General features: G+C 48.0%; 1 protein-coding gene across 3 annotated transcripts in view; it reads right to left on the minus strand.

Moving 5' to 3' along the window:
- The window catches only part of NACC2 (NACC family member 2), a 153,540-nt gene that overhangs the window by 93,492 nt on the left and 45,827 nt on the right, over window positions 1-14,221 (minus strand). The window contains exon 1 of one of the 3 annotated variants that reach the window (XM_075905542.1): window positions 13,099-13,426. The exons of 1 other annotated variant lie outside the window; for it this stretch is intronic. The gene's annotated coding sequence lies outside the window, so the exon portion shown is untranslated. Of the gene's footprint in view, window positions 1-12,000; window positions 12,140-13,098; window positions 13,427-14,221 lie in introns of those variants that run through there. One more of the 3 variants, XM_075905539.1, reaches the window with a different exon arrangement.

A 14,221-nucleotide genomic window follows, 5' to 3' on the forward strand; every position in this document is an offset into this window, starting at 1 on the left:
TGACTGAGTCTTGTAAACAGCAGTCTGGCACCCAACACTCAATAGACCTTTTTCCCTTGGTGGTATTTTTAATCTAAGTGCTTGCCAAACCTAGTTATGTCTAGCTTTTTAAAAACAAGTGATTTTAAGCATTATCAAACCAACACAACCCACCGAGTCTTTCAAGTACGCAGCTTTTATCTTTCAAACATATATTTTTGTAATTCCAATAATTTATTCATGCACCTGTGTGGCATAATATCTGTCATATCATAGTTTGAATATGGGGCTTGTAGGGACAGGAACTTACAAGAGAAACGCTATCCCTACTTTAACTTTGACATTGTTACATTGACTCTACAACATGCTCTTTTGGACTCCTCTACAGGGGCTATAGTTTCACACCCAACTCCTGTGTTTCTAATGATTCACAAAAGAGCATCCCATGATACAAGGAACTGGCATGCAAAACACGTATCCACACACAAAGTATGTAGCTTTAGGCTGCCACATGTCTCCCTAATGAATACTGTAGGATTAAAACACTGATGGAAAGAAATCATTGCTGGTACTGGACTACATGATCCCTTTCCATACAAGTGCTCAAACCACTAGCTTGAGAGAGCACAGACATGCTCATATTTAACTTACAATTCTTTGTACATGCTGTTCTTCAGTTTGCTGCTGCATTTTTGCCTCCAGACTCACAAAGATGAAAAACATCTGGCTCCTCTCCCTAAATCAATAGAATCCTCAAAGAGTCCTGATTGCTACAAATTAGTTGCTACAAAGTGAGGTGAATTTTTTGCTGTTTTTACAAATGATTAATAGGTCCCCATATTGGCTTTATTGGCATTGGGATGTAATTGCGAGGTAAAGTATTTAATCTCATCCCAATGACTATATATGGTCACTTTGATGGAGTCATGCCTTCCCCCTACATTCTGCTGCCCTTAACTCCTGGCGCTTACTTCCAAAGCAAACTGGTAGTATTTGGGAACTGTGCCACTAAACTAGCAGTCAGCAGACTCCCTGGGTTACCATGTGCTCCCCCTTTTCCAGTTAACGTTTTTAAAGTTGAAAAGATTTTGAAAAGATACATGAAGAGAAATGTATTAAAAGTACTCTGAAGTCTTATATAAAAGTGTCAAATTACTTTTGTTTAAATGTAGATTTTGTAATGATCTCTTGGATGTTTAAAATCAGCCTCTCTTGCTCCTAAAAAGTGTTAATTTACTGAGCCCACATATTAATTTGTTATTATAAGGTGAACTGCGATTGCTGGCCTGATAGCAGTGACCCCCACTCAACTAGGGGGGGAAAATGAACAGAAACATTTTTGTCTAGTTAAGAAAGGAAACAAAAATGTATTTTGCATGCAAGTTTCTAAAAGGTAAACATCCCAGACTATTTAGAGTGTTAAGGAAATGATTATTTCTTTGGACAGTATGCTGAACATGGAAAGCACAAAATATGTACCAAGTACTATTACCTACACAGTACTCCCATAAGGTTGGAAGGTATTTTAGGTCTCAGTAAGTGTACCAAAAAACCTGTTTCCTCCCAGGAATCAGAGTTGCTGACAACCCATCATTGACTCAAATTATATCCTTCTATAGTGAAAACCATCTGAGGCAGCAGTACGGTACTCTGGGAATTTCTCCTGCCGATCTCCAGAAATATATAGGAAGCCAGGGCCTTTGGCACAGATGTCCTGTACCGTATCCTACACAAAACACTGTCATTCTTTTGCAGATGCCCTGCCAGTGCCTCCTCTCTGACCTGTGCTGTCCCTAGAACACACAACAGAGTAAGCTTCATGGAAAAGATAACAGTTCCAGGCTGTATTCTCTTTCCTAATTCCCATGGCACTGGAGGGCTCAGGATCCATAGGACTGAAAAGGTGAGGTTCTGTGTCCTCCAGTGTGCAGGTTACACAGATGATCATGACGACTGCTTCTGGACTTAAAAGTCTGTGAAGGGTTGGTGGTGAAAATGTGCACATTCCCTCACTTCCCACTAGGGATGTTAAATTTAGCTTAACTGGCTAAGCAAATAGTTGATACAATTTGCATTGACTATTCGATTAGTCGATAAGGGCACCTCCGGCCTTTGAAATGTAGCAACAGCCCCAGGGTGAAAGCGCTGTGGGAGCATGGGGCCAGTGGGGGTCTCTAGCAGTCCTCCCCTGGCCCTCTGCTTCCCACAGAGTTTCAAAGCAGCAATGCCGCATGGAGCCCAGGGGCAGCTGCTGGCCCAGGGCTGCATGCAGTGTTTCAAAGTGGCAGCAGTACATGGAGGTCAGGGTCTGCCCTTTGAAGCACCTCCTCTTCATTCCCCCCCTTGCTGCCTCTTTCTTATAGAGGCACCGGGGGGGGGGGGGGAGCACAACCAGATGACTTTGCTTATCGGATAGTTGCCTAGTGGTTCACATCCCTACTTCCCACACACCCTTTGCTCCACTCCTCACAGTAAGCCTTCCAAGTTTCCAAACTTCCTTTCACGCAGACTCTGTATGCTGGAATGAAACCTCCACCCTATCTTGAATAGTCGGCAAGAAAGAGCATAATACTGCAGAGGTGGCTGAGGCAACGGCTACATTTTATGTCGGCATAAAATACGTTGCTCAGGGATGTGACTAACCCCCTGTGCCTGCCGAGCAACATTAGTTCCACGACATAAGTGCTGGTGGGAACAACACTTTGTTGGTGCGAGAGCTTCTCCCACTGACCCAACTACTTCTGCATGTGGAGGTGGTTTTATTGTGCTGATGGAAGAATTCTCTTCCATCAACCCAGAGTGCCTTCAGCAAATATGCTGCTGCTTTGCACTGCAGCGCAGTCTGTGTACACATGGCCAGCGTCACCCTCAAAAAGGAAAGGAAAGATCCACGCCCAGAAAATTCCCTTTGTGCACGGATCTATGTCACATGACCTGGCAGATGAGTAGCAGGCAACTAGATTACCTCTGTCCCCATTTAAGAGAAGTCACATGACAAAATGAGTGCAATACCCCACACCTGAACTCTTAGCGTGATTCTTTACCCCTCTGTAAGAAGGAATCATAGAATATTAGAACTGAAAGGAACCTTGAGAGCTCAAGCCAAGTCAAGTCCCCTGCCCTCCTGGCAGGACCAACACCATCTAGACCAGCAGTGGGCAATAACCAGCTCGGCTAACAGTGAGCTTAGCTTCTGGCAGGCTGCCAGTGCTTTATTTACCTGCACCTCCACAGGTATAGATCAGTGGTCCCCAAACTTTTTAAGCACGAGATTACTTTTTTAATTTAAGTGCAATCCAAAATCTACCTCAAACCCAAATACTCTTGCCCCACTTCCTTTGTGCTCCTTGCCCTGCCTCCATCTGAGGCCCTGCCCCTGCTCACTCCATCCTCCCTTCCTCCCCCATCCTTACTCACTTTCACCAGGCTCAGGCAGAGGGTTGGGGTGCAGGTTCTAATCTTGGGTTAAGGGACTTAGAGTATGAGGGGTTCTGAGCTGCGCTTGGGGCAGGCAGTTGGGTGATGGAGGGGGTTCTAGGTGCAAGCTCTGGGGCAGCATTTGGATGCAGGGGGGCTCAGGGCTAGGGCAGGGGCTTGAGGTATAGGAGGCAGTTCATGACTTGGGTACGGGTTCAGGATATGGACTCCAGTTGGGCACTGCTGACCTCAGGTGGCTCCTGGGTGATGGTGCAGTGGGGTTAAGGAAAGCTCAGCCTTGCCCTAGTGCAGGCAAACTTGCTCTCCCTAGTCCTGTTGTGCTCTGTGGAGATAGAAGGAGAGGGCACCGTAACATTAGCACTCTCCTCTCCCTCCCCTGCGCTGCAGAGCAAGCAGGAGGCTCTTGGGGAAACAGCTCCAAGGAAGGGGCCAGAGATACACAGCAGTTGCAGGAGCAGCTGAAGTGCCAGCATTTGATAGCCACGTGGCCAAACCAGTCAGGATCACCTGTCAGAGGCTCCAAGATCTACCTGTAGATCCCAATCTACTGGTTGGTGACCACTAGTACAGGTGCTTGAAGCTCTTGTTGGCCACGGATTGCTGTTCCCGCCAATGGGAACTGCAGGAAGTGAAGCAGACTGGCATACACTTCCTGCAACTCCCACTGGCTAGGAACAGCAATCCGCAGCCAACAGGAGCTTCAAGCATCTATACCTGTGGAGGCACAGACAAATCAAGTGCCAGCGGCCCACCAAGGGCTAACCCTGATGAGTTGCTTCCAGCTTATTACCCGCCCTTGATTTCTCTAATCTGCTCTTAAAAATCTCCAATAATGGAGATTCCACAGCCTCCCGAGGCATTTAACAAGTTAAGAACAGCAGGTGTGGATAAACAGAGTGCACAATTTAACATTTTTAAAATCTCTGCCTCTGTGTTCAAACATTTCCTTAATTTTTAAAAAAATAAAAAACAAGTTGAACTTAAAACTTGCTAACAAATCACAGTTCTTAGCAAATGAGCAATTACAGTTGACAATGAATTATGCCTGAAGCAAGCTCGGAAAACATATTTTGCAAATGATCTCATCCACAGGCAAACGTGGCATGACACTTGATCTGCTAAAAAAGACACAAGGTTGTCAAAATTCCTGTCACTTTGCAAATAAAGTCAGGTAGAAAGAAAACGAACAGCCTCACCCACTTTAGCATGGTTAACCTATTTCTCAATGTGCTTGTGAGAGAGAAAAAAAAACTGTAGGTGTTGCCATCAAACCTAGTTAGTGAAGCTCTGATAAAGGGCAAAGGTTAACTCAACCACTAAGACTTCATACAACCACTGTAAGCAACACAGAAGAGATGGCCTCTGCCCGATGAAAAGGCTGCAATTCACAGGAGCAGCTCAGCTGGCATCCTAGACTCCAGGGACTGAATAACAGCAATGCACAGCCATCGGGTGTTTGGGAGAGCTTAAATAATCAAAAGAAACAATAAATAAAGATATCAGGATTTGGGCAGAAGAAATGACATGCCTTTAGCTTTCTATTTTCATCTACCTCAGTCTGAGTTTGCTCAAACCTATAAAACAGTTTAACTGTCCCTTTAAGTGGTTTTGCTGTTGTGTCTCCTATCACCTCTAGAGCTCTCTGAAGTAATTATTCCTTCCTACCTCTGACGTCTCTAGTTTCACCCCAGAGAAAGCTACTGCTACCAGGATGCCTCAGCTTAAACTCAAAATCTGGGAAAATGCAAAAGTTACGACTGAAAATCCATTCTAATCTCCTTGTGTCAGGCCTGGGTATTTTTAAACACAAGCACAGTAGGGAGATAACCTATGGTAAAGTCACATCATCATTTTGTAAGATTGCTTTGTTTATCTGCAATTTGATGGCTCTATACAATACTTAGCAACACACTAGCCTATTGTGTCAAAGTCATGTACCAATTTAAGTACTATTGTGCCATTAAAGTCAGCTTTCAAATAAAGTACATATCTGCAGATACACACAGAAGAGCAGAAACCCTCCAGGAGACCTCACAGGGAAATCATACTTTATAAGATGGTGTAAAATAAATATTTCCATTCCACAAAGTGAAGGTTTGCAGTCTGATTTGGATAAGCGCACACAAGCATGGAAGTTTCTCTGAAGCTAACCCAGATTTCTTCAGGGCTGCAAACGCTAAGTCAAACAGGCTCTCTTGTGATATTTCTGGCACTTTCTACTCCAAAAAACAACTACAAATACCACAAAACAGCATCTTGTCTCTCAGCAATTCACTGCCTGACCCAAACTGAAACGTGATGCTAAGAAGATTTATCTGAACTTTACAGAGAGGTTTGTTTTGAGTCCAGGCCTAGAAAAGGACAAAGATTTGGAGGGAAAGAATGTTATCTTCTCCAAATCAGTTCAAACATCCATGAGTAGAGTCCACACTAAAAGGCCAATTAATGCAATTAAGAACGTGCTCATCACATCTTCGGATTGACAGAGTTTATAGAATTAGAGATTGACACAAAGTTGGTGCTAACGGTACCATTTTATATAAACTGAAATCTGTCTGAGGCCAAAAAGATTCCCAGGGTAATGAAAATCCAGGAAGATCAGATTTATTATTAAACTGTGGAGTGAAGTCGCTTTCATTTTGCAGAAAGGCATTGTCACAGCCTGAAAAAATACATAATTGTAAGGTTTTCAGCATCACTTGCAGGAGTACTTCACTCACTCACTCGCAGGCACACACACCCCTTCGTACCAGTGATTTTCAAACTAAGGGTCAGGCACTGGGCTGCCTTGCTGTAGGGGGACAAGGTGACCAGCAGTGGTGCTACAGTAGGCTCTCTCCCTGTCCAGGCACTGAAGACACTGCTGTGTCCCAAAAGCAGTCAGAAGCTGGTCCAGCTCCTAGGTGGGGCTGGATGGGGCTCCCTGCAGTGCCTCCACCCTGGGTATAGACCAGCTACTTGTACACTTCTGCCTATGAACCAGACCTGCTGCTGGACACTTCCAGGACACAGTGCAGCCCACCGTGCCAGGACAGGCAGGAAGCCTGCCTTGGCACACCTGCTGCACTGCTAACTGGAAGCTGGCAGAGGAAATCTCATGCCCAAATCCTGAGCACCAACCTCCCCTGCCTCAGCCAAGAGCCTCCCCAAATCCAGAGTCCTCTTCTACTTTCCAAACACCTCATCCCAGTTCAACCCCAGGCCCTGCACCTCAGGTGGAGGCTGCACCCACCCTGAAACCCAGCCCAGAGCTTCTTTGCACACCCTGAACCTCTCTGCCCTGCCCCTCAGCCTGGAACCCCCCTATTATATTCCAAAACCCTCATCCTACCCCACACCAGAGCTTGCACACCCAGATGGAGCCTTCTCCCCCATCCTCCCCCCCCCCCCCCCCAATCCTGGCCCTATCCCATAGCCCTCATTCTAGTCAAAAGATATAATTATGATGGGTCAGGATATCAACAATTTTCTTCAACTAGGTTGTGAGGAAAAAAGTTTGAAAACTACTGTTCATACCTTTAAAAAGAGAGAGTGTCACCAATAGTAAGCCACACAATCACAGAAAAGTTTCTTCCAAGATCAAATTTGGGAAAGCTGGAAGAATTTAGCTTAAATACTATGAACCACATTATTAAAGCTAACTTTAATTGGACTCTAGTACTGGAAGTTTTCACCCAACCCTTATGCACAGCAAGATCTTACACTACAGAAAGATCTATTAAACAGCTGCCTGTCATCAAGTGAATTTATGCCCCAAATTTAAGACTTATAGCAAGTACGTTTCTCAAAAAGTATGATTAGTAGAAATTCCTGTATGTCTGTCATTTTTCTTCTTTAAATTCTAATAGAAATATTTTGGTATAGTTTTTAGTGTTTCTCTATAGTATTTACAAAGCAAACGCTGTGGTATTGTGCAAGTGCAAGTGAATCAGAAGGTAACACTTCCTATCGACTGGTCAAAAAATCTCAGCGGAGTAGCCATGGTCTATAACTTTAAAAACAACAAGCAGCCATGTGGCACCTTAGAGACTAACAAAAATATGTACAGTATCGTGATGTATACTATCATGAGCTTTTGTGGGCATCTGAAGAAGTAGGTTTTGCCCATGAAAGCTCGTGATACTATATATATTTTTGTTAATCTCTAAAGTGCCACAGGACTACTTGTTTTTATAGACTGGTCGGTTGTTTTGTTTATTGCAACAGTCTAATTTAAGAGAAGTTTGAAGCATAAACATTACATGATACAAAATTAAGGGAGATTTTAGAATCCACAATGTTTTATTAACTAGGATAATTACATTTGTTTTGTAAAATTATGTTCACCTGAAATATGTATTTAACTTGAATCTCTCTAATACGGTTTGATATCTTTTTATCTATTTTTGAACTAAAGAAAAAAATCACATTTCAAGGAAGAAAATGCCTTACTTAAAAAAGTTGCTAAAGTGTTCATCAAGGAAAATTTAAACTCCCATAAATGCATTCTTTCCCTTGGGCATTCAGATTCTACCGCCTCTCTTTTATAGAACCTTGCATGAAACGTTGACTGTGAGAATATTTGTTGTTTTTACACAACTTCATGAAATCTTCAGCAGACCAATGAATAACATTTTTTACCCAGGAAAAGTAAGGGCAAGATTTCTAATGATCTTCTATTTGCATCTCACTAGAGGTTGAGCTATTATTACGTCTAATATTTGTGGCTTGAGGATATATGCTCGCAGGCCTAGGCCTAGGCCTGGCTAACAACACATATTCAAGTAAAAGGCAAAAAGATTTAACCTTCATCTTTTTAAAGCTATGTAAAAGTAGATATTCAGCAGTCAAATGGGCTTCTATTTTTATTTTGTTTTAACTATACTTACATATGTGCATTTTAATACTGCTTCTGGATAGTGCTGAGCATTGTTGACTCTTACTGAATTTCAGTAGGTCTGGAGGATGCTCAGCATCTCAGTGTCAGAATCCTAACACACGGTCTGAAGAACGGCTAGATTGTTTCAAGAATCACATAAGATATATGATTCCAGAAACCCACTCTTCCTGCACTGCAATATTAACTTCTGGAAGTCAATATGCAACTGAGAGGACAGCCATAATTCAGTTTTGTTTACCGATTTCAACTTCTACTACTGTTTAATATTTTAGTTTGAAAAGGTAAAACAGCATGCCAGATTATCAATTACTCTGGACACAACACAAACACTTGGCAAGCATGAAGTGCATCAAGCTACCCACAATCTCACAAATGCCTTTTGAAAGGAGGAAACACACGAGTAAATATTCAGATTAATGAAGCAGCATGTAATGGAGACTTCGTTTTAAGTGCTCCTGTACTTTGCTGTTTATACATATGGGTGAGTCTCACACACTAAAGTACAGAATGTACTGTCATTTTATTTCCCTATAGCGGTGGTGGCAATGTTTGGAGAAGTCCTTGAAAAGAGCAAATGTACTTTAACTACAACATGCTGCCTACTGCAGCATGTACCATAACAGATCAGTATTGAGAAGATACTTATAAAAAAAGCATCCCCAAAAAGTACCCCTATTTTTTCCCTACACTTATACATCAACAAGCTGCTTAATAGCCTGCTGACCAACTAATCTTCCTGTATGATTTTATGCTATATTATAATGCATGCTTGTTCCTCTCACCCCCCAAAACCGCACAGCTTTGAATTATAGCATCCTTTGCAAAGATGTTATACCATTATTCATAAATTATGCATTTGGGTGCTTGTTTTTTTAAAAAAAATCCCTTCCCTTCAAGACATACAATCCTTCAGTACCACGACAGAGTGCAAACATCTATACAAACACTTAGAAATTAAAATCAACTAGGCAATGCAGCCACTTCATTAATGTGTTTCTAATTATAACCTATTTCTCAAATCCATTTTGTGGGGTGAAGAGGACTTGGAAAAACCATAGGATCTAATCAAATTCTACCAGAATAGTCAGCATCTTTCCTTAAAGAGAGACTTAAAACTCCAATACTACCCAAAGCATCCCTCCTCTCCTAGTAACATCTCCCCTCACCCCAGCCAACAAAAAGAAAAGAAAAAATTAAATACTGCCCTCTCACACTAATGGATGCTTTACTCCTTGTTACACAAAACACTTCCTTATCTAGATCCCCAAATAACTACAATTTGAAATTAAGAAAAAGACAGCACAGGTCATCCTGTTATTTGATAAGTATCAGAGGCGTAACTGCGCTAGTCTGTATCTGCAAAAACAATGAGCAGTCCTGTGGCACTTTAAAGAGTAATAGATTTATTTGAGCATAAGCTTTCATGGTTTTTGTGAATATCACGGTTAAAATCTAATGTGTGTACAGTATTATATTAAAATCTGTTTTCTGAATGCTCACTGAATTAGCAAAATAGGGCAGAAGAAATGAATCAATAAAGTAACTGTAGCAAAATCTCAAAGGAATGCTGTTAGGGAAAAGAGGAGAAAAAGTCCAGGATGTGTTTTCCCCATATTAGAGAATAGATTAAAATACCGCTCATAACTATTGGTTAAGCATTAGCAGAGTACATTGCACTGCACAGAACAATGCATTGGTATGTACAACAGGACAATTATTTTATCAAATGCAGGAGTTCTTCTTAGGGTAGGGTGGAAGGAAGGAAGACATATCCCTAGAGAAGAGGAACGTGGTGTGAAGAGGGAAAAAACCCACTACCAAAGGGGCAGAGGGAAAAGGAATAGTCTCCGTGCTGTTTCTAGGGCAGGAGTAATTCCCCAGGGAGGATAGGGATTCAGGACTAAGTTCTATTCCCTTGGCGAGAATAGGTGATTCAGATGGGAAGGAGAGGTGGGGAGAAATCCCCTGGAATGGTGAGAGGATTGTATCCCTATGCTGAGGGACAAGCAGGAGTATGAGGAAGGTTGTGATAAGTCTGTGAGCCTGCTGTGGATTGGGAGAAGGGTAGGTGGGGACTGAGCCTCTGTGGGAGCTGGATGAATCTCCTCTAGGGAGTAAAATAGGAAGAAAGCATCAGGCTGGGGGGGCTAGTACCCCCTAGAGAGAGAAACACCAGGGAATAGGTGTGAGGTGGCTGCCCTTCTGAGGCTGGGAAGGATAGAGGAGGCAAGACTGCTGAACAGGGTGAGCAGGGGAGGGATGACTGTCTATTGAGCAGCACTAGGAAGGTGACTCCCTCCTTTGGGATGGGGATGACTCTCTGGTGGCAGGTGTAGAGTGTGGGGGAAGCCCCTGCAACTAATGGGCTAAGGAACAAGTCTCCCTTGAAAAGAAAGCGAGTAATTCTTCAGGAGAGAAGATGAAAGGCAGTCTCACGAGGGGGTGCAGGACGGGATGCAAGCCCCAGGGGAGGTAGGCTAGCCTTAGGGGTAGGTGTGGATTCTGGGTTGGGTGAAAGTGAGGTGAACACTAGTGGGGTAGGTAGGGTGGGGTGAGAGTCCCGGGGGGGTGGTCCTAGCCGTAGGTGGGGTGACTCTCGAATGGGGCGAGCCCTGGGGAGAATAGGATGGAGGGAGATAAGCAGGGTGAGTGGAGAGCTGGGTTGGGAAGAAGGGGGGCTGATTTGGGAGGTACAAAATCAAAGTTCAGTGGGGTGAGGGAGTGACTCTAGGGCTCAGGTAGTGAGTCCCAGGTGAGGGCGACTCTGGGGGCATGGAGGAGGTGGGGTGAGGGGTGACGGGGGCAGTGGGAGGGGAAGATTGGGGTGAAGAGAGCGAGAGGGGAGACTGGGGTGAGCCCCAGGGAAGAATGACTGGGGACATCATCAGGGAGAGGGGTGACTGGGGCGCTAGCTTGGGGAGAAGCGAGGGGGAGGGGGAATGATGCCGGGACGCTGTCAGGTGGGGGTCACTGCGGGGGGGGGGGGCGCTAGAGGTGAGGGTGGGCTGAGGGGGAATGACTGGGGGGGCTGCCGGGGGGGCGCTAGAGGTGAGGGGGGGCTGAGGGGGAATGACTGGGGGGGCTGCCGGGGGGGGTGCTAGAGGTGAGGGGGGGCTGAGGGGGAATGACTGGGGGGGCTGCCGGGGGGGCGCTAGAGGTGTGGGGGGGCTGAGGGGGAATGACTGGGGGGGCTGCCGGGGGGGGCGCTAGAGGTGAGGGGGGGCTGAGGGGGAATGACTGGGGGGGGCTACCGGGGGGGGCGCTAGAGGTGAGGGGGGGCTGAGGGGGAATGACTGGGGGGGGCTGCCGGGGGGGGCGCTAGAGGTGAGGGGGGGCTGAGGGGGAATGACTGGGGGGGCTGCCGGGGGGGGCGCTAGAGGTGAGGGGGGGCTGAGGGGGAATGACTGGGGGGGGCTGCCGGGGGGGGGCGCTAGAGGTGAGGGGGGGCTGAGGGGGAATGACTGGGGAGGGCTGCCGGGGGGGGGCGCTAGAGGTGAGGGGGGGCTGAGGGGGAATGACTGGGGGGGCTGGCGGGGGGGCGCTAGAGGTGGGGGGGCTGAGGGGGAATGACTGGGGGGGGCTGGCGGGGGAGGTTGGGGCGAAGGGAACGGGGGGGTGACCCGGCGGGCCGGGGGTTCCAATGGGGCGGGGGCAGCGGGCGGGGGGCTGAGGGGAGCCCGGCGGGGCGCGCGGCGGGCGGTTACCTGCGGGCGGCTCCCCGGGGCCTAGCGGCGCGGGCCGGCGCGGCGGCAGGAAGTGATTCCAGCGGCTCCTCACATGGACTCTCCCTGACCTCGCCCAGCAGCGCCGAGCGCCACGGGCCGATCCCCCCCCCGGGCCCTGCCGCGCCCCCGGCTCCCTGCGGGGCGCTGCCTCCCCCCGACCGGGGCTCGCTACCCTCGGCCCGGCATCGCCCGCCCCAGCTGCGGTGTCACGCCATGGGCAGGCGCTCCCCGCCCCGTCACGCGTGCACCCCATGGAGGCACCGGCGGGGGAGTAGCCCGGGGGGGCGTGCACCCCATGGAGGCACCGGCGGGGGGGCAGCCCGGGGGGGCGTGCACCCCATGGAGGCACCGGCGGGGGGGTAGCCCGGGGGAGCGTGCACCCCATGGAGGCACCGGCGGGGGGGTAGCCCGGGGGGGCGTGCACCCCATGGAGGCACCGGCGGGGGGGCAGCCGGGGGGGGGCGTGCACCCCATGGAGGCACCGGCGGGGGGGGGCAGCCCGGGGGGGCGTGCACCCCATGGAGGCACCGGCGGGGGGGGGTAGCCCGGGGAGGGCGTGCACCCCATGGAGGCACCGGCGTGGGGGGGTAGCCCGGGGAGGGCGTGCACCCCATGGAGGCACCGGCGGGGGGGGGGTAGCCCGGGGAGGGCGTGCACCCCATGGAGGCACCGGCGAGGGAGTAGCCCGGGGGGGCGTGCACCCCATGGAGGCACCGGCGGGGGGGGTAGCCCGGGGGGGCGTGCACCCCATGGAGGCACCGGCGGGGGGGGTAGCCCGGGGGGGCGTGCACCCCATGGAGGCACCGGCGGGGGGGGTAGCCCGGGGGGAGCGTGCACCCCATGGAGGCACCGGCGGGGGGGGTAGCCCGGGGGGAGCGTGCACCCCATGGAGGCACCGGCGGGGTTTGGCCTTGACACGCACCGCTCCTCATTTTCGGGGGGGGGGGGGGTGGTGAGCGATGCATCCCTCGACTTCCCGGGATTCCCTCGGCGCGTGGGGGCTGCTCAGGGTGGGGAACCCGCTGCAGAGCTGCACCCCCCTCTGCAAGCCCGTCGGGCGGGGAACTCGCCACTGACCTGCCGCCGGCTTTCCCACTCCCTGCCCCTCTCTAAAGTGGGCCCGGAGGGGGCACAGCGTGCTGGTGATTGCATGCCTTCATGAGACTGCCTTTCAATTGGGGTGGGTGGAAACCTGCGAAGTTTTCAAAAAGCGGCAGGGGAGCCACTCCCCATAACCATCAGCGAAGAAACCTCCTAATCCAAAGTAAAATCCCCACTCAAAACTCTGCTTTTAGTATGCCTCTAGACACGGCCAGTTAGGCTGTTGCTGTGCTGAGAGTATACCACCAATACTGTCTCATTGTTTCCCCCGTCTGTATCCATTTGTTTTCCCTTGTCTTTTACTTAGATTGGCAACTCCTTGCGTTTTTTTATTCTGTTTGTAACAACAGCATTTTCACAGAATCTTATAAATCAGAAATGGAAAAATACCAGAAAGCTCAGCAAGTTGATTCCCCAAGCCAGTACTTCAGTGTTTCCATGGCACATGCTTAAGTATTCTCTACAGTCCAGTTTTAAATATCCCCAGGTTATAAAGCTTCTACCACTTGGAAGATTGGACTAATGATTCTGTTTGGAAATGCATTCCCTTACAGCAGGCTTGAATTTTCCTTTCTTCAAGTTCATGACACCGCTCCTAGCTCTACCCCTTGGACTTCACATAACAGTGAGGATTTTTGCTGACTGAGGATTTGGGTTTGTTTTTTTAAAATCCAAAATAATATTCTGAACCAAACGATGGAAATGTTCTTGCTTTTATATTCTGTACTTAAAACATCACTTCAGTAGGGCTCCAGTCCTGCAAATGCTTTAAGAAGGCTATGTCTACACTTACATTTTGTTGATCAAGTGCTTGTTATTCACAGGTGCTTAACCCCTTCCCAAACAATAAAGTTTTGCTGCAGCAAGTTACACTGCAAATGCTGCTTTGTTGGCAGGAGTGACAAAGAGAAACTCTATCATTGGGGATGGAAGTATTTTGTCTGCAAAAATACCAACAAACAGCATTTACACATAGGGACTTTTAGCAGCAGGGCTGTGTTGACACAGACTTGTTGCTAAAAACTGCATAGTGTAGGCATACCCTCTATGGATCACATGCATAAATGTTTGTGATATCAGGCCTAATTAATATTTTTTC

The sequence above is a fragment of the Pelodiscus sinensis genome, chromosome 22 (genome assembly GCF_049634645.1).
Source record: "Pelodiscus sinensis isolate JC-2024 chromosome 22, ASM4963464v1, whole genome shotgun sequence".
Lineage (NCBI taxonomy): Eukaryota > Metazoa > Chordata > Testudines > Trionychidae > Pelodiscus > Pelodiscus sinensis.